Source organism: Cervus canadensis, chromosome 33, assembly GCF_019320065.1.
Source record: "Cervus canadensis isolate Bull #8, Minnesota chromosome 33, ASM1932006v1, whole genome shotgun sequence".
NCBI lineage: Eukaryota > Metazoa > Chordata > Mammalia > Artiodactyla > Cervidae > Cervus > Cervus canadensis.
Genome location: NC_057418.1, coordinates 31,506,838 through 31,529,963, shown reverse-complemented (window position 1 = coordinate 31,529,963; position 23,126 = coordinate 31,506,838). Strand labels below are relative to the sequence as shown.

Below are 23,126 nucleotides of genomic sequence, written 5' to 3'. Positions count from 1 at the left end.
GCAAATCCTTACTCTTTGTCTATTTTATGGAGAGTAAGTATATCTATGAATCTCATGTTCCTAGTTTATCCCTCCTCTTCCCCTTTCCCTTTTGGTAGCTATAAGTTTCTTTTCTATGCCTGCGAGTCTTATTTCAGTTTTGTAAATAAATTGATTTGTATTATTTATTTTTTAGATTCCAGATGTAAGTGATGTCATATAATATTTGTCTTTCTCCACCTGATTTACTTCACTTGGTTTGATAATGTCTAGGTCTGTCATGTTGCTGCAAGTGGCAACATTTCATTCTTTTGAATGGCTGAGTAATATTCCATTTTTCTTCCCTGATAGTTCAGTTGGTAAAGAATCCACCTGCAATGTGGGAGACCTGGGTTCAGTCTCTGGGTTGGGAAGATCCCCTGGAGAAGGCTACCCACTCCAGTATTCTGGCCTGGAGAATCCCATGGGCTGTATAGACCATGGGGTCTCAGAGTTGGACAAGACTAAGCAACTTTCACTTCACATATATACATACACACATACATATAGGGACAGGGACTGGGAAAGATTGAAGGCAGGAGGAGAAGGGGACTACAGACGATGAGAAGGTTGGATGGCATCACCAACTTGATGGACATGAGTTTGAGCAAGCTCTGGGAGTTGGTGATGTCGTGTGCTACAGTCCATGGGGTCACACAGAGTTGAACAGGACTGAGCGACTAAACTGGTACATACAGGGGGTATTGTTTTTGATTTAAGCTTTTATTGGCTGATGGCACCAGATGCTTCTTTCATTTGGACAGCTCTATAAGTAGATTGTTCTGGGCAGAGAGGTAGAGTGCTTAGCAGTTGACTGTTCATCTTATACTTTTCTTGTGTCTTCCTCACTGGTTGGGCATATGTCTGATGTCAGTAAACATTTGTTGGCTAGCTAAACGGAAGAAGTGAGGTTTTGACCCTGCAGACACAGAGACACCATGTACAACAGGCTTGTAAATTCTCTTTCTGAAAAGCACAGGCTGAGTGAGATCATCTCTCAAAGTTCCCTCAGAGTGAGTTCCTTGTAGACTTCCGTGGGACTCCGGCTCCCTCCAGATGGACTCAAAATAGAACATTTTAAAGGACAAGCTCCCAGTGGCATTGAAATTATATGCACATTGCCTTCCTAGATAATCCCCCGGTCATTAGATTTCCCATAAGGCATTGCAAGCTTGTGTCTCATTCTACAAAAGCAAGCAGGTTTCAACACCTTAAATCCAAATATCCCCAATAAATTATGTTAAATAAGTATTTAACCTTGTTGCAGCGCTTCCTGTTTGTATTTCCTGCTGTCATGGAGCTCCTCTGAGCAGGATTGCTTGGCCCCTCGTAATTTCTACCTTCAGCAGGAAATTATATGGGCAACCTAACAAAGTTCATCCGGAACCCGCCCCCCTTCGGGTGCCCGCCTGACCTTCAGAGCAAACACTTAGCAGATTCCCCTTCTTTGTTATTCTGATTGCAGATGAGGTCAGCTTCTCCCTTTAGCAGGAACTTGTTCCAGATAACTGGTGGACACTGGTCTTTCCCCTCTGACCTTGGGTCTTACACGGAATGGCTGTTTCGTGGTCATTTCTATGTGGGATCCTACAAGAGCAGAGGCACATTGTGACCTTTGCAGTAGGAAGGACACTTCCTGACACTGAATTTCCTGCAGGAGATTATTCCTTAGTCTGGGGGATGAAGGGTAACCTACAGAAGCGATCAGAGATGCTGAGGTGACTGGCCAAACTGTAGGGTACATGTGAGAATTATAGCAGCCCACCTGGCTGAGGGCACCGCGGGGGCTGGTCAGTTAAACAGACCTCACACTTCTTCATTCCCTTTGTCCTTGTAACAGACAGAGCAGGTCAAAACTCTTACCACTCTCTGTTTTATAGAAAGTAAAGATTAGAGCGAGTATGTTACTCACCTAACATCATAATAAGTAACCGAAACAGAACTGAGATTGGACTCAAGATTATGGTCATGCTCCCTGCCACCAATCCCCCATTTCAATGGCATCACGGTCTTGCATCTGTGCGCAGGGCCAGCCGTGCGTGGGATGTAGACACACAGTGTTTCTGCAGTTCTCAGCAGCTCTCTACATGTGGACCTTCCCTTGCAGGACTTTCATCCTAGGTTTTAGGAGCTTCAGAAATTCTAGAAGAGAGAATAGTATTTTAGAACTTGAGGCAGGAGGGAACTTACAGCAGTACTTCTAAGACAAGCTACTTTAATAGTTTTCAGGGAGCTTTGTTCTTTTGTTGTGGTTTAGCCACAGAGGTGGTTAAAGGAGGAGAGGAAAGCTATACCCATCTGAATACAGAGTTCCAAAGAATAGCAAGGAGAGATAAGAAAACCTTCCTCAGTGACCAATGCAAAGAAATAGAGGAAAACAATAGAATGGGAAAGACTAGAGATCTCTTCAAGAAAATTGGAGCTACCAAGGGAACATTTCATGCAAAGATGGGCACAATAAAGGACAGAAATGGTAGGGACCTAACAGAAGCAGAAGAGATTAAGAAGAGGAGGCAAGAATACACAGAAGAACTGTACAAAAAAGATTTTCACAACCCAGATAATCATGATGGTGTGATCACTCACCTAGAGCCAGACATCCTGGAATGTGAAGTCAAGTGGGCCTTAGGAAGCATACCACGAACAAAGTTAGTGGAGGTGATGGAATTCCAGTTGAACTATTTCAAGTCCTAAAAGATGACGCTGTGAAAGTGCTGCACTCAATATACCAGCAAATTTGGAAAGCTCAGCAGTGGCCACAGGACTGGAAAGGTCAGTTTTCATTCCAATCTCAAAGAAAGCCAATGCCAAAGAATGTTCAAACTGTTGCACAATTGCACTCATCTCACCCAATAGCAAAAAAAATTTATTCATTTTTAATTGAAGGATAATTGCCTTATAGTAGTTCACAATAGCTCAAATTTCTTCAAGCGAGGTTTCAACAGTACCTGAACTGAGAACTTCCAGATGTTCAAGCTGGATTTAGAAAAGGCAGAGGAACCAGAGATCAAATTGCCAACATCCATTGGATCATCAAAAAAGCAAGAGAGTTCCAGAAAAAAAAAATCTGCTTCTGCTTTATTGACTATGATAAAGGCTTTGACTGTGTGGATCACTATAAACTGTGGAAAATTCTGTAAGAGATGGGAATACCAGACCACCTTACCTGCTTCTGAGAAATCTGTATGCAGGTCAAGAAGCAACTGTTAGAACTGGACATGGAACAATGGAAACTGAAGTCGCTCAGTCATATCTGACTCTGTGCGACCCCGTGGACTGTAGCCTACCAGTCTTCTCCATCCATGGGATTCTCCAGGCCAGAATACTGAAGTGGGTTGCCATTTCCTTCTCCAGGGGATCTTCCTGACCCAGGGATCGAACCCGGGTCTCCTGTGTTGGAGGCAGACACTTTAACCTGGAACCATGGACTGGTTCCAAATTGGGAAAGGAGTACGTCAAGACTGTATATTGTCACCCTGCTTTTTAGCTTATATGCAGAGTACATCATGTGAAATGCCAGACTGGATGAAGCTCAAGCTGTAATCAAGATTTCAGGTAGAAATATCAATAACCTCAGATACACAGATGACACCACCCTTATGGCAGAAAGCCAAGAGGAGCTAAGAGCCTCTTGATGAAAGTGAAAGAGGAGAGTGAAAAACTGGCTTAAAACTCAACATTCGAAAAACTAAGATCATAGCATCCGGTCCCATCATGGCAAATAGATGAAGAAATAATGGAAAAAGTGACAGACTTTATATTCTTGGGCTCCAAAATCACTGCAGATGGTGACTGCAGCCATTAAATTAATGCAGCCATTAAAAAGATGCTTGCTTCTTGGAAGAAAAGCTATGACCAACCTAGAGAGTATATTAAAAAGTAGAGACATTACTTTGCCAACAAACATCTATCTAGTCAAAGCTATGGTTTTTCCAGTAGTCATGTATGGATGTGAGAGTTGGACCATAAAGAAAGTGAAGTGAAGTCACTCAGTCGTGTCCGACTCATTGTGACCCCATGGACTGTAGCCTACCAGGTTCCTCCATCCATGGGATTTTCCAGGCAAGAATACTGGAGTGGGTTGCCATTTCCTTCTCCAAAGAAAGGTGAGCACCAAAGAATTGATGCTTCTGAACTGTGGTGTTGGAGAAGCCTCCTGAGAGTCCCTTGGACTGCAAGGAGATCAAACCAGTCCATCCTAAAGGAAATCAGTCCTGAATATTCATTGGAAGCACTGATGCTGAAACTGAAACTCCAATACTTTGGCCACCTGATGCGAAGAGCCGACTCATTGGAAATGACCCTGATACTGGGAAAGATTGAAGGCAGGAGGAGAAGGGGATGACAGAGGATGAGATGGTTGGATGGCATCACCGACTCGATGGACATGAGTTTGAGCAAGGTCTGGGAGTTGGTGATGGACAGGGAAGCCTGGCTTGCTGCAGTCCATGGGGTCGCAAAGAGTCAGACAAAACTGAGTGACTGAACTGACTGACTGAGGGAACTTTGTTTTGTTGTGGTTTAGCCACAGAGGTGGTACAGTGGAGGAAGGGAACAGGCCCTATGGTTAAAATATCTGAGTGACAGTGTAGTTCATACTTTAGATTAAATATGAACTGTGCTCAGAACCAATTAAAAAAATTTTATGCACGACTGAGTGACTGAACTGAACTCAACATATAGTCAACTTAAACATTATTTTTATTTTAAATTTATTTATTTAGCTGTGGCAAGCAGAATCTTTTTATTGCAGCGTATGGGTTTTAGTTCCCTGACCAGGGATTGAACCCGGGCCCCTGCATTGGGAGAGGGGAGTCTGAGCCGCTGGACCACCAGGGAAGTATAAACATTATTTTTTTTAATTTACTCATTTTTAGTTGGAGGATATTTGCTTTACAATATAGTGTTGGTTTCTGCCACACATCAACGTGAATCAGCTGTAGGTGTACATATGTCCCCTCCCTCCTGAACCTCCCTCCCACCGCCCACCCCGTTCCACCCCTCTAGATTGTCAGAGCGCTGGTTTGAGCTCTCTGGCATTATTCTCAATGGTGAATAACTGAGAGCATCTCCTCTAAGATGAGGAACAAGACAAGGGTGCCCACTTTCGCCACTATTACTCAATGTAATTCTGGAAGTCATAGGTATGGCAATCAGAGAAGAGAAAGAAATAACAGGAATCCAGATTGGAAAAGAAGAAGTAAATCTCTCATTGCAGGTGACATGATATTACACATAGAAAACCCTGAAGATACTATCAGAACCAATTTTTAATCAAGGATTGAACTTTGCCACAAAGTTGCTCTTAGGATACCTGCTATGCTTGCTCTCGGTGACTCCCAAGGCTGTGGGTAGATGGAGTCAGCCTATCTGTTGTTGATTGTCAACGAATCAATCTATGAGCGAGTCTAAAGGCAGAGAATTATCTGCAAAGATACCGCCAGCGCTTATCTTGGACAAACTTTGACAAGTGAATGAGAGAAATGAATTGAGTGAAGGTTGGTCTTTTTTCCGTCTCCCTCCTGGCTGTCACCTCTCTGTGGGCAGAGGTTAACCCGGGCTGATGAAATTTTAAAGAGTCTGTCCTTTCCTAGCGCTTCCTCCCAGGATGCAGAAGCTGTCCACACACCATCAAAAGCAACATCTGAAACCTCCTACTGGGCACCTGCTCATTCCTCCCCTCCTCTCTCTCTTATTGGAAAGACTGATGGGAAAGACTGATGCTGGGAAAGATTGAAGGCAGGAGGAGAAGGGGGGCAACAGAGGATGAGATGGTTGGATGGCATCACGGACTCAATAGACATGAGTTTGAGCAAACTTCGGGAGATGGTGATGGACAGGGAAGCCTGGCGTGCTGTAGTCCGTGGGGTCGCAGAGTCGGACACTTGATTGACTAGATTGTCATGGAGCACTGGTTTGAGCTCCCTGGCATTATTCTCGATGGTGAATAACTGAGAGCATCTCCTCATGGTTGAGGTTGAGAACGAAAACAACCTCTCTCTTCTGCTGTGGGGAAGAGTAAGTTGAAAGGAGGTATGGTGAGCAGCTGCCTTCCCAAATGTTATCACTCTTTGAGGCCCATCTCTGGAATCTCTTGCTCTGTTATCCCAACCTCCTTCCTTAATCCCGTTACTGCTTCCTAGCAGTCACTCTTTTCAGATGCTGTTATGTTAGAGGCAATTCCTTGCAGTTCTGTTGCCAGTGAATTTGAGGCTCTTTCTTTGTTGTGAAAGAATTCAGAAGCAAAGCAGGGAGGTTAAGAGAGGAAAGGGAGAGTTTATTTTAGCAAGGATCCGCTCTCCCTCTGAGAGCTAACGGTGAGGAAGGGAAGCAGGCATCTTTGGGAAGCAGGTTATGGGGGGTGTTCACACGAAGGGGTGGAAGTCACTGAGGAAGGAGTTTAGGGGCCGACTTGCCTGCTTTTTCATCCCAGCTCCACTTTCCTGAGGGGAGGAGGGATTTTGTTCCCGTGTGATAGAAATGTCGTTGGAGTTCGATGCGTTCTTCTCATCTGAAGGCTCGTCTTACTATAATACCACACTGAGCAAAAAGTTTTTGGACTCAAAATATTCTTGCCTCTCCCCCCGCTTTCTTTGCCTGCTACTGGGGCCCTTATCACCGAAAATGTGTGGTTTCCTATCAGTCTGAAGGTTTCTGCTTTCCTCTGTCTGCTTATGGACCGCCGCTGTTTACAAGATGTGTGATTTCCTGCCACCTGGCCCCCGCCCCTGTTTCTCTGCTCATACCTAGCTCCCTGCCTTCGGGAGCAGTTTTAGCCTTATGACCGCACTGGGGACTTCTCATCAAAATTTCTAGCACAGACTGAGTGGATGCCGTAGCCTAGAAAAAGAGGTGGGCACAAGAGACCTGGGATCAGACTTGCCTAATCGGATGCCTTCCAGCCAGGTCCTTCCAGATTGAGTTCTTCATGTCAGCAAAAAGAGGGGAAAGTCACTGACTCAATGGACATGAGTTTGAGCAAATTCTGGGAGAGAGTGAAGGACAGGGAGGCCTGGCCTGCTGCAGTCCATGGGGTCGCAAAGAGTTGGACATGACTTAGCAACAAAGACACACACTTCATCTCAGCACTATTGACGTTTTGGGGCAGCCTGTGCTTTGTAGGATGTTCAGCAGCGTTCCTGGCCTCCACCCGCTAGCTGCTGCCCCTTCCCCAGTTGTGACAGCTGGAAATGCCCCAGACTTTGCCAGCTGTCCCCTGGAAGGGTGAAGCCACCTGCAGTTAAGAACCACTGCTTTAGGAAATTCCCACGTCTGACCCACATGGTTGACTTCCCGATCCAAGCATTCTTGTCCCTCTGGGGTAACCTGTACTTCCCAGGTTTACCAAGATGAGTCCAAACAAAGGTGCAATTCATTTACTGAAATTAACAGATACCAACTGGAAAATAATAATAGAATAAGTGAAAGTCTTCCCTGGTGGCTCAGTGGTAAAGAATTCGCCTGCCAATGCAGGAGATATGGGTTTGACCCCTCAGTTGGGAAGATCCCCTGGAGGAAGAAATGGCAACCTGCTCCAGTATTCTTGCTGGGAGAATCCCATGGCAGAGGAGCCTGGCAGGCTATAGTCCAAGGGTCGCAAGAGTCAGACATGACTGAGCATGCATGCATGCCAAGTAAAAGGCAGCCGTGTAACTGGAAGTATTCCGGGTTTAGTGTCTTTTCTCTGACACACCACAGCAGAGTCACCTTTTAACCCCAGGTTGCTGGGAGGCAGCTGGGTGGGGCTGGGTGGGCCAATAGCACTTCTCAGAACTCTGTGTAGGGAGACCTTCGGGCTTCCCTGGTGGTACAGAAGATAAAGAATCTGCCTGCAATACAGGAGACCTAGGTTCAGTTCCTGTCTCAGGAAGATCCCCTAGAGAAGGAAGTGGCAACCTACTCCAGTCTTCTTTCCTGGGAAGTCCCACGGACAGAGGAGCCTGGTGGGCTACAGTCCATGGGCTTGCAAATAGTGATTTGAGTGACTAACACTCACCCCTGGTCAGGTGGCCTGAACTCTGGGTGGGACAGATTAACATATCTGTAGAAAGAATTTTGAGCTGCTCAGCATAAGTGAGCTCACCTCTGCTGGGATCTGCCCTTTTACCCCATTTCCTGGGCCTCCAGATGCTCCATGCCCTGACCTCTCTGGTGATCCCTGCTCTCTGAGCACCCTCAGTAACGTGGGTGCTTCAAATCCCTCCCTCTCTTCTAGTCTCTAGTCTCTGGTCTCCCGCGCCGCCCCCTGGATTGGAGACCACCGTCCCTGCTGTTCCCAGACCTGCCCCGCTTCAGGTAAGGCCCGCTCCCAGCCCCACGCCTGGGGCCCACGAGATTTGTCCAGTTGCTGCCTTGTCCCTTGTGTCTGCCCCTCTCCCTCTTCCCTTTCGGGACCAGAAAGATGGACGGGAGTTGTTGGGATGGTGGGGGGGAGTCTTACTCCCGCACCCCAGACAACTCCAGAATCGTCCTACAGCGTTGCTGAACCCACGTGTCCAGCCTGATGTGGGCGGGGCGCTGCGGGTGCCCAGAGGCACCAGACAGGGTCACTGCCTGGAGGACAAGACAGAAAGTGAAGTGGATCGTTGTTAACCCGCTGGCAGGAGGGTGCAGAGACCTGTGGGAACACGGGACAGGGAGCCCCTGACCAGCCCACCCTGCCCCACCTAGCCTGGTGCCTCAGGAATGCTTCCTGCTGAAGTCTAGTGTTGTAGCCACGCGTCCTGGGAAACAAACCCACTCAGAAGGACAATGCAGATAGTGGAGTGCAGTTTATTACACCGGTGGGCCCAAGGCAGAGTCTCCTCTTAGCCAAGGGCCCCGACCAGTTTTTGTGAAAACCTTATATATCCTAAGTGTACTTGCTCAAACCCACCTCCCCAAATTCCTTGAAACTAGTCTGGACAAGGTAAAAGAGAGATTCGATCAAAGTTAACCCATGATTCATGTGTCATAAGCCTAGATAGTTAAACAGTGGACATTTATCAATAGGCCTGTGGTCATATCCCAATAAACAATGGAATTGACAACTTTGTTTTGTTACAGAGATAATTAGCATATTCTTTTAGGCCATGGAGAGTCCAAGTACTAGTCCTGAGGTTCTTTTATCCAGGGGGTCTGGTTTTCCTTTGGTGTGCCATTTCTATAGACAGCGGGCTCAAAGTTCAGAGTGCATTGGGAGGGTGGCCATGTGTGTAGCCGAATGTTCGCAGCCTGGCCTTAGATGGAGCCCAGCTGTCTGTTTCCTCCTTCATTAGAACCCCGCTATCAGGTCTGGGGAGTAGGGTGCTAGTGCTGGGGTGCTCCACTTGCAGGAGACAGGATGTGAATCAGAAGTGATCCGTCATGAGAGGAGCGCTCTGGGTGGGCTAGGGTGCGGACTGTGAGGTGGGGTCGCCACGTTCTTCGGACCCCTGTGAACTGATCTGGGCAGGAGGAGGCAGGGAGGGCCTGCTCAGGCCCAAGGTGGAGGCCAGGCCTGGGCGGAGGATACAGAAGGAGCTGGGCTCCGACTGGTGGGACACGGAGCCCCAGGATTTTGCAAAGGGTTGTGCAGAGAGCTGTTGCTGTGGGGCTTGGTCAATTCCAGAGAGTTTTATCCTCTGATCTTGATATAGGGCTCCACCCCTGTGACCTGGGTATAGGGCTCCACGAGGGCCTCTTTGATGCTAGTAAACGCAGTAGGAAACCTTTCCTGTAATGCTCTTCTCAAAGGCCTTTTCTATTATGTCTTGTAATGTAGTCATTTATGCACCTTAATAATACCGAGGTCCTTGGCTGAGTGCTGTGTGCTCCGCCCGCCTGAACCCATTTCATCCTCATCCGGTCTCATGGTTCTCTGGTCCAACTTGAAACAGAGGCACAGATTGGTTAACTCGCTTCCTTGAGTCACAGAACCAGGAATCCCTGTTGGTAGAGCAAACACTGTGACTTTTGATCTACAAATAATTATAAAAGCATCGCGTTTACCTGGGTAATGGATGCTTTCCCCCCAACTTTCCTGGATCTTCTTTTGTGGGGAAAGGGTTTTCATAGCTTCACGATGTGCAGAGATTCCTCTTCACCTCCCAAATCATGAGGAAATTTAAGAAGTTACTGAAGATCAGACAATATGATGAAGACAGTATAATTTCAGGTCACTGAGATCCTCATCTGACCTCCATTTCTAGAGGAATAAGAGGGTTAACGTTTAAGGGAAACATTTCTAGAGGCATAAGAGGGCTAATCTTTAGGGGAAGCAGAGCCGGGAGCACAGAGATATTTCAGATGTGCCTGATTATTTTAATTATTTATATTGGTTCCAATTTTAGCCAGGTTGGCACTTCCTTCCCCCTTTCTCCCACTCCTTCTGTCTTCTGAAAAGGCTGAACTGTGATTTGTCTTTTAGGACAGTCTAGTTTCAAAAGTTTCCCTCTGGCTGACTCCCCAAAGGAAATGGACCTTCTCGAACGTGTGCTTTGCAAGGCGAGGAGTTCGCTGTGTCCTGTGGGTGCTGGACAGACCTTGAGCCTGTCCTAATTTTTCCTAATAGCCTAATTTTTTCCCTAATAACCACGTGACCTAACCCTGCCTGCCTCTGGGCAGGGACAGGATTATCCTGGCAGTCAAGGTGTCCTGCCCTTGTCAAAGACTCCAGGAACGTTTCATTAGTGAGAGTCAGGAAACCGTCTGCCCCCTTCTCTAGGTGCTCTCTGCTGGGTCCTGGGGGCTCTTTAGCATCATGGGGGGTGGCATGGCATAAGTGGGGGGCAGGGCTGGGTCACGGAGCCCAGGCCTGGCCCCAGCCGCAGCCACTTGCTTACTCTCTGTGGGACCCTGGGCTCCTTGAAACCAAGGGGCTGCCTGGGTCTGTGCTCTGCCCTGGCACTGGAAAGTGGGCTGGCACACCCCGGGCTCCCATTTCCTGGTCTCGTCCTGGAGGCATCCAGGGTAGATGCGGATCCTTCAGCCGCCACATCCTGCCCATCTGCGTCCTGTGCCAGCTGCCGGGCAAACTCAGCTCAACTCACTCAAGCATCCGCCTTCCCAGAAGGTCCCAGGGAACGGAACTTTAAGAAAGGAAACAAACATGGATGTGCCATGATCCAACACAAAATTTACATGAACTTAAAGACAAAACGAAGACTTTTCAGGTCAGGTTGTTTGGATGGCGTTAGGCCATCGCTGCAGACCCTTCAGAGTTAGTTTCCTCTGCTGAAGGGAGTATTTCTGTGGACATATTTTTGTTTTTTGTAAAGAAGATAGAGGTGGGGTGTTTTTTTTGGTTGTTATTTTTGTGTTTCCAACCAGTCCACCCTAAAGGAAATCAGTCCTGAATATTCATTGGGAGGACTGATGCTGAAGCTGAAACTCCAATCCTTTGGCCACCTGATGTGAAGAACTGACTTATTTGCAAAGACCCTGATGCTGGAAGGATTGAAGGCGGGAGGAGAAGGGGACGACAGAGGATGAGATGGTTGGATGGCATCACCGACTCGATGGATATGAGTTTGAGTAGGCTCCGGGAGTTGGTGATGGACAGGGAGGCCTGGCGTGCTGCCGTCCATGGGGTCGCAAAGAGTCGGGCACGACTGAGCGACTGAACTGAGTGCTGATGGCTGCTCTGGGTCTTCTAGCTTCTCTAGATGCGGTGATCGGGGGCTTCTCTTCATTGCGGTGCTCGGGCTTCTCCCTGCGCTGGCTTCTGTTGTTGAGAGCATAGGCTCTAGGCGCACGGGCATCAGTAGTCATGGAGCACAGGCTTAGTTGCCCCGTGGCATGTGGGATCTTCCCGGACTAGGGATTGAACTTGTGTCCCCTGCATTGGCAGGCGGACTCTTATCCACTGCACCACCAGGGAAGCCCTGTAGACATTTTTGAGAAGCAAGCTGAGCTGGATCAGGTGGCAGTAGGAAGGCACAGGCTTTTGCCCACCCCACCTCCCACCCCCAGTGCTGAGTCTTGGGGACGGGGTGGGATGTGGCCGGCCTGAGTCATGCCCGAGAACTTCCCCTCCTGACTGTTTCTCCTCTGCGTCTGTCTGCTGCAGACAGGCGGACTGACGGAAGGGTGCTTTGGTCTTTGCCTTTGTCTCTGATCACCCTGTGGCTCCTCCCTCCCTTGTTACTGGAGTAATCTCTTCTCTGGAGGAGCCCGGCCCTACTTTTTTCTTTCTGATCTCTCTTCTTCTCCCAATACCTCGACTATTTCTTGAATAAAGAATCAACTCTTACTGCTGGCTGCTATCTGTTACCTTACCACCATTTTGCGGTATTATAGTAAGTTATGGGTCTTCCCAGGTGACGCAGTGGTAAAGAATCTGCCAGCCATCGTGGGAGATGCAGGAGACATGGGTTCAATCCTGGATCAGGAAGATCTCCTGGAGAAGGAAGTGGCAACCTGCTCTAGTATTCTTGTCTGGGAAATGCCATGGGCGGAGGAACCTGGAGGGCGGCTGTTCATAGCGCCACCAAGAGTCAGACACGACGGAACACACACACACACATAACAAGCTATCCTCCTGTTCTCATCAAGCCTTTTTTCACAGGATTATCTTTTAAAATCTGAACAGAGCAGTTGGGCAGGTGAAATTTGCCATTTCAGATACTAGCAGTTCAGTTCAGTCGCTCAGTCGTGTCCGACTCTTTAGCTGTCATAAAGGTACCTGCCACTCAAATGGTCTCATAGTCTCCAGGGAGATTGGAGAATAACCTCACCCAAACCTGCTGTGTGAAATGAGAACCCTGGGTAGAGCTCATTGTAAGACATGGAAAGAACCCAGTACCTTACCACCCCCAGTAGAGAACTCTTTTTTCCCCTTTACAGGAAGACATTGGAGGAGAAAAATCTAAGCAGCTATGAATGGACTTTTTGCCTAGGCTTAAAGTGTTTTTTAAAATATATTAGAGAATAATAAGGAAGAAGGGTGGACTTCTTTTATATGTGTGTGTGTGTGTGTGTACCCTTTTTACTTTTTCATTTTTTAAAATATTTATTTGGCTGTGCCAAAGAGTTGAGGTATGTGCTTAGTTGTGGCCTTCGGAATCTAGTTCCCTGACCAGGGTTGGAACCTGGGCCCCCTGCACTGAGAGTGTGGGAGTCTTAGCTACTGGACCGCCAGGGAAGTCCCACCATGCCCTCTTTAAAACCAGGTTATTAAGCACAGATATGAAGTGTCACTTCACCCAACATTTCATAGTAATCATTTGAAAATAGAAATGATGCTGTCAATTTATCAAGGTGCTTTGGGCTTCCCGAGTGGCTTAGACAGTAAAAATCTGCCTGCAATGCGGGAGACCTGGGTTCAATCCCTGGGTCAGGAAGATCCCCTGGAGAAGAGAATGGCAACTGACTCCAGTATTCTAGCCTGGAGAATTCCCTGGACAGAGGAGCCTGGTAGGCTACAGTTCATGGGGTTGCAAAGAGTCAGACACGACTGATTGACTCACACACACACACACACACACACACACACACACACACAGGGTCTTTGACTTAGAAGTACTATCATCTACTGGAGTGTTCGTGTGACACAGATGATGGGATTGGCATTCTGGGGGCAATGTGGAGAAAAGCAACTTTCTGAGCACAGGGAGTTTATCTAATTCAAATTAAACCGACAGGTCTGCTGAATTACATTCCATTTAAGAGATGAGCACATATCCAGTTGGGGACAGACTCAACCACGAGGAAAGCAGCTCTAGATTTAAAGTACAGAGTGAGAAACGTTGTTGTCAAAAGCCTGTGCACTTCATTAGGCTTAATCTGATTTTACTCGGAATCTACTTAACACGCAAATGCTGAAATGACTGGCTTAACAAGCTTAGTTATCTGTTTTCCTGGGTAAATGATGGAAAACCAACTATCGGTAGCAAGGTAGAGAAAGAAAAGAATGAACTAAAAAGATGATTACTGGTTGAGACTCACTGATGAACAGCATACGTGGTCTGTGCTGTCCCCCACGTATTTCATTTATGAAGGCTGGAGGGTCCTGGTGACCCTGAAAGACTGTCACCAAAACAAAAGCCCTGTCACGCGTGCACGCTAAGTTGCTTCAGTTGTGTCTGACTCTTTGTGACCCCGTGGACCATAGCCCGCCAGGCTCCTCTGTCCATTGGATTCTCCAGACAAGAATACTGGAGTGGGTGGCTGTGCCCTCCTCCAAGGGATCTTCCTGACGTAGGGATCAAACTCTGTCAGTTCTATCTTTTGGCAATTTTGGTTATACATCTTAGCTTTCCAGAAAGTTCTTTCATTGAGAACAGGTCTCTGGCTGACCCAGGTAAGGGAGGGGATTGTTGTGTGGGGTGGGAGTGGAGGGGGGTCACAGTGGCCTGCACCTGGCCTGGGCCTCCTTCCTGAAGTGGCCCTCTGAGCAGGTCTTCCAAGCATGAAGTGGAGATTTTGACATTAAGACAGGAGGAGGAGGGGGTTTAATCAAAGGCAGGAGGAGTGAGCTGAAGTGGAGCTGCTGGTGGAGGCCTTGGTGACCTGCACAGACACTGGGGCTTCGATGCAGAGTCAGGGGACCAGCTATGGATGGGGAAAGGGCTGCAAATTCAGATCTTAGCGGCAGAGTCTCCGCTGTGGGCTCAACCTCGCCTGTCTGTTAGAATCAGCCCACGTGGATCAGATGATCAACCTTCTGGTTCCTCGCTTTTGTTTTTAAGTTTTCTAGATGTTTCTAGAAATACCTGGGGAGAACTGGGCCACTGATGAGAGAAGGGTGACTAGCAGGAAAGTGATGGGGCAGAAAGGAAGCCAGAGCCTGGGCACAGGCCATGGTTACAATGACGATGACAGTAATAGTGATGATGGCAGTGACGGTGGTGATGGTGACGTTGACGGTGATGATGATAGTGATGCCGACGATGATGGTGATGATGCCGGGGATGGTGATGGTGATGGTGATGATAGCAGTGCTGATGATGCTGATGATGGTGATGACAATGGTGGTGATACTGATGGTGCCAGTGATGGTGATGACGGTGACAGTGGTGATGACGGTGGTGATGGTGACGTTGATGGTGATTGTGATGGTGATAATGGTGACGATGATGCTGATGATGGTGATGGTGGTGATGAAGATGGTGATGTTGACAATGATGGTGATGATGCCAGTGATGGTGATGATGGTGATGATGCTGATGATGGTGATGACAATGGTGATGACACTGATGGTCCCAGTGATGGTGATGGTGATGACGGTGACAGTGGTGATGATGGTGATGATGATGGTGATGACAATGGTGATGATACTGATGGTCCCAATGATGGTGATGAGGTGACAGTGGTGATGATGGTGATGATGATATGGTGATGTTGACAATGATGGTGATGATGCCAGTGATGGTGATCGTGATGATGACAGTGATGCTGATGGTGATGATGATAGCAATGATGATGATGGTGATGATGCTGATGATGGTGATGGTGGTGATGGCGGTGATGATGATGGTGATGTTGACAATGATGGTGATGATGACAGTGACGGTGCTGGTGATGATGACAGTGATGGTGATGATGATAGCAATGATGATGATGGTGATGGTGATGATGATGGTGATGATGCTGATGATGGTGGTGGTGGTGATGGTGATGGTGGTGATGAGGATGGTGATGTTGACAATGATAGTGATGATGCTGGTGATGGTGATGATGATAGCAATGATGATGATGGTGATGATGCTGGTGATGGTGATGGCAATGGTGGTGATACTGATGGTGCCAGTGATGGTGATGACGGTGACGGGGATGATGATGGTGGCGATGATGATATTATTGTTGATGATGATGGTGATGTTGATGATGGTGATGATGATATGGTGATGGTGGTGATGATGATAGTGGTGATGACAATAGTAGCTATCTTTAAGATTACCATATACCAGTCAGGGTTCTAGAAACAGCTAATTTTCCTACCATGAGGTAGGAAATATTACTTGTCTCCACTTTACAAGTGAAGACACTGGGGCTAAGTAATTTGCCCAGGATTGAATAGCCTGTGGAGGCACACCAGTTCTTGACTCGTGAACCCCTGCTCAGGTGTGAAGATTGCTACCTTTATACTATGGAGCCCCTCGGATAGTCAGTATGTTCAGGGTCACCTGTTATCAAAGGGCAATATGAAGCTACCAGCCTCCTTCACAATTATAGACAAAGGATGTAAAGAAGATAGAACCAATGACAGAGAACCTCCTTATCTCTGATTTTGTTTTGTTTTTTTCTGACATTCTTGGATTTTACTTTAATGGTTTGGTGGAAAGTTATGGTAGAAAGAGTCTAGAAGTTTCTGTTATCTCTGACCAACATATATTTCTAGAAGAGGTGGAGTTAAATTACTGAGTTTTCCCACATCAAATATAGCTTGGTCCTGTTACATTATTAGCTGGATTTAGGGAAAGTAAACTATTCCACCTGTCTGCTTGCTTTGCTGATGATGATCTGGGTGCAGGACAGCAGCTGTAGTCCCCTGACCGCTGTAGTCAGGTCACGAATACGCCCTGAGCCGGGCATTTTTATTCAGCAGTGTGCTGGGTGTGACTGACCATGCAAGTTGTTCATGTTAGGAATATTTATTAAGCCCCTGTCATGGCCGGGTCTCTGCCAGACTCTGTGGGTACCAAATGAGAGTTGCTTTAGTGCCTAAGGAATTCAGGCTTGTGGGGAGGCAGACACACCAGGAGGGAAGCGTCGTTTACTGATGTTACATAGTGGCCTCGGTACTGTGCTGAGTCTTTCACTTTGTTAAGCCAGGCCATTAAGTACTCACTAGCGCACCATGGTTTTAAGTTCTCTACTGGTGAACCTAGCAGTGAGTGTAGAAGGGACGGTTGGATGCATCTAACCACTTGTGTGAGAGAAGCAAGATGGTACGGGCTAGGGCAGATTTTGAAGGATGCACACACACTTGTCCAGTCAGCCATGGGAGGGGACGGGAGGGGAGGGCATCAAGCAGATGGGATGGAAGGTGCAGGGACTCCGAAGCATGAATGGGAACTCGGTCCAGAAAGTTCCAGGAGCTGGGTATGGCAGACCCTCACTGAAGTGTGCCCTTCTGTGCAAAGGCTGTCCTGCCCCAGCCTCCCCATCCCGCCCCTGCCCCAGGCACCGGGTACCCTCATCTGGCTTTTTATCCTGAAGACACACTTTGCTTTCCAGGAGAGTAGCTGCTGCCCTTCCACCTTACAATTTAAATTTTCCTGTTGCTTTTTTCCCCACAGCCTAGAAAGTTCCTATTTCGTGTCTCCACTTTACAAGTGGATCATCATGATGATGGTGATGATGACGATGATGTTGGCAATGATGTTGGCAATGAAAGGCTATTTCGTATCTCCACTCCCGGAGGATGGTACCTCAGTAAATATTTGTTCTTGGAGTGAGAGGCACCCTCTGAGAAAGGGGCTAAGAGATGGGGACACTTCGTGGGGAGTGGCTGCCATCCCCAAGGCTTAGTGCTTTGAGGTCTGTCCCCACGTGTCACTGGTCTGGGGCAGACTCTTCTGTTTCGCTGATCTGTGTTCTGTTGTACGGATAAACCGTGTCTTGTTCATTCACTCACCTGGAATTGTTCACTTGTCCACCTGGTAATGGACATTTGGATGGTTTTCAGCTTTCATCTAAATTTAAGTTTGCTATTTTTATTCCTGATCCAAAGCAGGAGTTAGAAATAAGTTCCATTTTCCATTGGGTGACGGGGCAGGGGGTGGTGGGATATACAAATTCCCTTAGCAAGGGCTTAGAAGTGTTGACTTAAAAAACAATCACAACCTAAAAGTTGAGAAAGTGTAGAAAGTGTTAGTTGCTCTGTCTTGTCTGACTCTTTGCGACCCCATGGACTGTAGCCCTCGAGGCTCCTCTGTCTGTGGAATTCTCCAGGAAAGAATACTGGAGTGGGTTGCCATTCTCTTCTCCAGGGGATCTTCCTGACCCAGGGATCAAACCGGATCTGCCACATTGCGGGCAGATTCTTCACCATCTGAGCCAGCAGGGAAGCCTCTGGTTGGCATTGCAGGGCAGCTGATTTATGGCTCTGGTGGCATTTCTTCTGCATATCGGAACCCTGAAATTTCATCTGAATTTCATCGCAATGAGTCTGCTAGAGCATGTATCGTCTACTCCCGACTTGAGTGTAGGCTTCCCTGGTGGGCTCCATGGTAAAGAATCTGCCTGCCAATGCAGGAGACAACAGATTGGATCCCTGGGTCGGGACGATCTCCTGGAGAAGGAAATGGCAACCCCCTCCAGTATTCTTGCCTGGAGAATTCCATGGGCAGAGGAGCCTGGGGGGCTACAGTCCATGGGGTTGTAGAGAGTCGGACACAGCTGAGCCCTAGCAGGACTCTCAGTTGAGCCCGCCTTGAGTGGGCAGCATTGGTAGTAATGCGTAGAGGCAGAACCTTCAGCCTCAGGTATTCAGAGCAGCCCTGCCTGAAGGGGGAAACACCTTTGTTCTACTTCAGATTTCCTCTGGCTCTGAAGCCAAAGCCTCGATTGCGGCGATCGTTGACTGTGTGTGTCTGGGAGTGCATTCCTTCTGCTCTTTGAGGTTCCTGGACCATGCTGGGGTGATAAACAGCTTCCAGTATTTCCCACAGACTGCACTCGGGATCCGAGGTGAGGTCCCACCTCCCTCACTTGTGGCCCAGGCTCACAGAGATCACGCCAGTGTAGGACCCCCTTTACACCCCAACAGTGCTCAGACTGGCGCCAACGTCACATCAGCCGACCTGGGCCCCGACGTCTGGCCATCTATCCCGGCTGAGGGGAGAGTGCCTTTTTCCTGAAGACTAGACCTTCCCCCGGCCCCATTTGGTCCTTCGTTCAAACAGTGCCGCGACTTGCGTGGGTACATCGCACGGGGACTGAAAGCTGACTGCGCTTAGGTGTTGTCTTCTGTAGGGCCAGGAGTTTGTCTTGTGTTTTTAAACAATGCTAAGGTATCATTCACATGCCATAAAAGTTATCCATTTTAAGTGTATGATTCAGTGGCTTGTAATATATTGTAAGATGCTCAGAGTTGTGAAGCCCCCACCACTATTTACTTTTAGAACATTTTCATCATCTCAAAAAGAAACCCTTTGTCATGGGCGTTCCCTATGCCCCTCTGCCCTCCAGCCCTGGACAATCATTTTTTTGTCTCTGTAAATTTGCCTTTTCTGGACATTTCATATAAACAAAATCATACAATGTGTAAGGCCTTCTCTTTCATTTAGTATAATGGTTTTGAAGTTCATCCGTGTTGTAGCCTGTATCAATAGTTACTCTTTTTTCTGGAGCTGAATAATACTGTGGACTTCCCAGGTGGCTCAGTGGTAAAGAGTCCAGATACCAATGCAGGAGACACAGGTTCGATCCCTGGGTTGAGAAGATCCCCTGGAGGAGGAAATGGCAAGCCACTCTAGCATTCTTGCCTGGAGAATCCCACGGATAGAGGAGCCTGGCGGGCTACAGTCTGTGGGGTCGCAGAAGAGTGGACTCGGCTTAGTGACTCAACAACAACAGTATTCCATTGTGGAGATAGCCAGGGGTCTATCTCTTGTTTATCTGTGTGTCAGTTGATGGTCACTGCAGGTTTTTTCCATCTTTTAACTATTATAAGTAATGTTGCTATGACCATTTGTGTGCAGGGTTTTGTGGGGACTTAACATTTTCATTGGCCTTTCCTGGTGGCTCAGCTGGTAAGAATCTGCCTGCAATGCAGGAGACCCTGGTTTGATGGCTTGCTTTTACCTACGAGTGGAATTTCTGGGTCATATGGCAGATCTGTTTAACAACTGAGGAAGTAGAGCTGGGTGATTTTCCTTCACTTCAAGTTTTCTCTGAAGCTATGGAAGCATACTACTTTGCATAGATGTCTCAGATTTTCGAATCCCAGTCCCTTTGGTATTCAGATCCACATCAAATTGTTACCGTGGAATTACTACAGGAAAACTTGATCTGTGAGATGCCACAGGAAAGGAATGAAGAAGTGACTGTGCGAAGGGCTCCGCTCACGTCCTGGCGATTGCGTGGGGTATTTTGGGAGATGGAATTGCTGCGCCGGACAGCTGGCTCTGTGCTGCCCTGACGGTGCAAATGGTTCGCTGTGTGTGTACGGCGGTTTCTGCCTTTTCCTTACAGGTCTCGGGCACTAGCTCTCTGAGTCCCGGTGTTGTGTTTCTCTGCTCTGCCAGGGTTTGCTTTCTTAGAAACTAGGAAGCTGTCTGCAGAGTGTTGTCTGAGACCAGAAAGCACTTGCCTTTAGTTCTGAATCCATTTTCTGTTCTGTCATTTGAGCCAGTACTCACTCATCTTTCAGAATTAAGTTCCTGTTATAATAAAGCTTAGACCGAGGATGAGGGAGTTTGTCTCCAAGCAGTAAACCACTGGCTATTGCATACTTCTTTCCTTGGGAAGGGCCAGTTAAAATGGTACCCGAGGTTTTGTAAGAAGGCACTTTCCCCATGTTCCGCGATACTTAGTTATTTCTTACTACGTACAGAAGAGGGACAGAGATGTAAAAAACATAAATGTGAAAAAATAACCTGTGGATTATATATATTTATAAATCACTTTAAAATTTTTTGGTATTTTAAGTCAGCAGTCTTATTTTCCACTCTCAGTAGGTTTGTGGGGTAAGCTGGTGGAAAAGATAAAGAGGAAATTGAGGCTCAGAGAAGGTATGGGGCTGTTTAGTGATCAAACAAAACAAATCAAACAACTCCCCTGAGCCTCCATTTCCTTATGTGTAAAATGGGTACACTAATAAATCAGATAGCAATATCAGAGGGCCGTATCAAGCAGTTTTTGCTAACATGCATAAGTAATCTGAAAATGGAGTGTAAAAATTTGAGCTTTTTTTTTTAAACTTGAATATATTACCCAAGTGGTTAATCCTGTTGGTTGAATAGTTGGAATATACAGGAAGGCATAAAGCAGAAGTCTTATTTCCCATTCTCTCTAACCTCAAACATCTTCCCAGAATGTTATTTGTCCAACCGTTTTGAAAAGAAATTTGTTAATATTTGTTAATACCTAGTGAAGCTGAGGGGCTTCCCTATGGCTCAGATGGTAAAGAATCTGCCTGCAATGCAGGAAACCTGGGTTCAATCCCTGGGTGGGGAAGATGCCCTGGAGAAGGGAATGGCAACCCAATCCAGTATTCTTGCCTGGAGAATCCCATGTACAGAGGAGCCTGGCGGGCTACAGTCCATGGGGTCGCAAAGAATACACACGACTGAGTGACTAACACACACATACAGTGAAGCTGAAGGACGTCAGTCACATCTGAATGACGCAGCAGTTCCAATTCCAGTGCTCATTCACGTGCTATCTATATTAGAGAGAAAAACTGGAAAGAGCCTCAGTGTCCATCTGTATGGTAGAAGATTAATTTTCCGTGTAGCTGTACAAAAGAATGCTCTTCCACAATTAAAATGACTAAACTGGATGCATAAAATTTCAAAAACTTAAGTGTTGAGTATAGAAAGGGAATCCCATACATCTTTACAACACAAAATTTATATGCTGTAATTCATATACAGTAAAAGAATAAGGACATTGACTGAAACACCCATTTCAAGCTCAAATGGCAGAGGTGGCTTCAATATCTATGTCTTTTATTTCCTAAAAAAGTGAAGGAAAAGTGGCTAAATATCAGTTTGGTAAAATGTCTTGTATATTTGAAATATTTCTGATAGTAAAGAAATGTTCGACTTATCAACCAACTATTATACTTCTGAAGCACAGAGATGCACTGGGGGGTTTGGCTTTACAATTTATGGCACAGAGTGCATGTTTTAACTGACTTTGTATATTGTAAAAACCTTTTTGTCATTAAATATACTTCCCTCATTATTTGTCCTGACCCTCCCAAGACTTTCTGTTCCAATTTATTTTTTCAGAAATAATTTTTACAAGTAGTAACTGCTGGGGCTTCCTGTTAATATCTTATAATTATCTTCTGTTATTCATTTGTAATTGTTCATAATTATTTCTGGGCTTCCCTTGTGGCTCAGCTTGTGAAGAATCCGCCTGCAGTGTGGGAGACCCGGGTTCAATCCCTGGGTTGGGAAGATCCCCTGGAGAAGGGAAAGGCTACCCACTCCAGTATTCTGGCCTGGAGAATTCCATGGAGTGTATAGTCCATGGGGTCGCAATTATTTCTAGTTCACTTATGATATATTTGGTCTGTGATACTGGAGGAGCTCAGAGCCTAAAAGCAGAGGCGAAGTTCAAGTCTGGTTTTAGCTAACACACAAACAGTCCTTTGAGGAGTTAGGGAATTTGCAACTGGAGCTTTTATATACGATTGCCAAAAATACCGAACATACCTCTGGGTTGGAAAGGATTCTCTCGTCCCTGTTTCCAGACCTCAGTCCCCGCTGTGTCCTGGGCCTCCTGCAGCGTCCCTGTGTTCCGGGCGGTCGCTCCCTTAGCAGAAAGTGGTTCAGGGGCCTCGTGAGGCTTTGCCGTCCTCTCTATTCCTGTGGAATTCTCTTTATTTTTTTATGCTTTTTATTTTGTATTGGGGTACAGCCGATTAGCCAACAGTGTTGTGACAGTTTCAGGTGAAGAGCAAAGGGACTCAGCCATGCATGTACATGCATCCGTTCTCCCCCAGACTCGCCTCCCCACCACTTAGCACTGACCAGAGTTTTCTCTGCCACACAGTAGGTCCTTGTTGTTGATCCATTTTAAATATAGCCGTGTGTACACGTCCACCCCAAACTCCCTAACTATCCCTTTGTCCATCCTGCCCTTGGGCAACCATAAGGTCCTTCTCTGTGTGTGAATCTGTTTCTGTTTTCTTATGGAATTCTCGCTCTGGGTTCCTAAGATGCACCATGAAAGTGAAGTGTTAAGTCACTCGTCGTGTCTGACTCTTTGTGACCCCATGGACTGTACCCGCCAGGCTCTTTTGTCCATGGGATTCTCCAGGCAAGGATACTGGAGTGAGTTGCCACTTCCTCCTCCAGGGGAGGATCGAACCCGGGTCTCCCGCTTTGCAGGCAGATTCTTTACCATCTGAGCCACCAGGGAAGCCCCAAGATGCACAATGAAGACAGCCTAAGCTCGCTGCCCGGCTCTGACTTCCATCCCCTAATCACCTGTTGGTAAGGAACCCCTTCTAAAACTCCGAAGAACTT

At 47.1% G+C, this 23,126-nt stretch overlaps 1 protein-coding gene across 5 annotated transcripts in view; it reads left to right on the top strand.

Annotated features, from left to right (window-relative positions):
* AGPAT4 (1-acylglycerol-3-phosphate O-acyltransferase 4) overlaps window positions 1-23,126 on the top strand; it is a 126,376-nt gene that overhangs the window by 5,450 nt on the left and 97,800 nt on the right. The window contains exon 2 of one of the 5 annotated variants that reach the window (XM_043457311.1): window positions 8,234-8,313. The exons of the other annotated variants lie outside the window; for them this stretch is intronic. The gene's annotated coding sequence lies outside the window, so the exon portion shown is untranslated. The remainder of the gene's footprint in view (window positions 1-8,233; window positions 8,314-23,126) is intronic. 5 annotated transcript variants of the gene reach the window in all.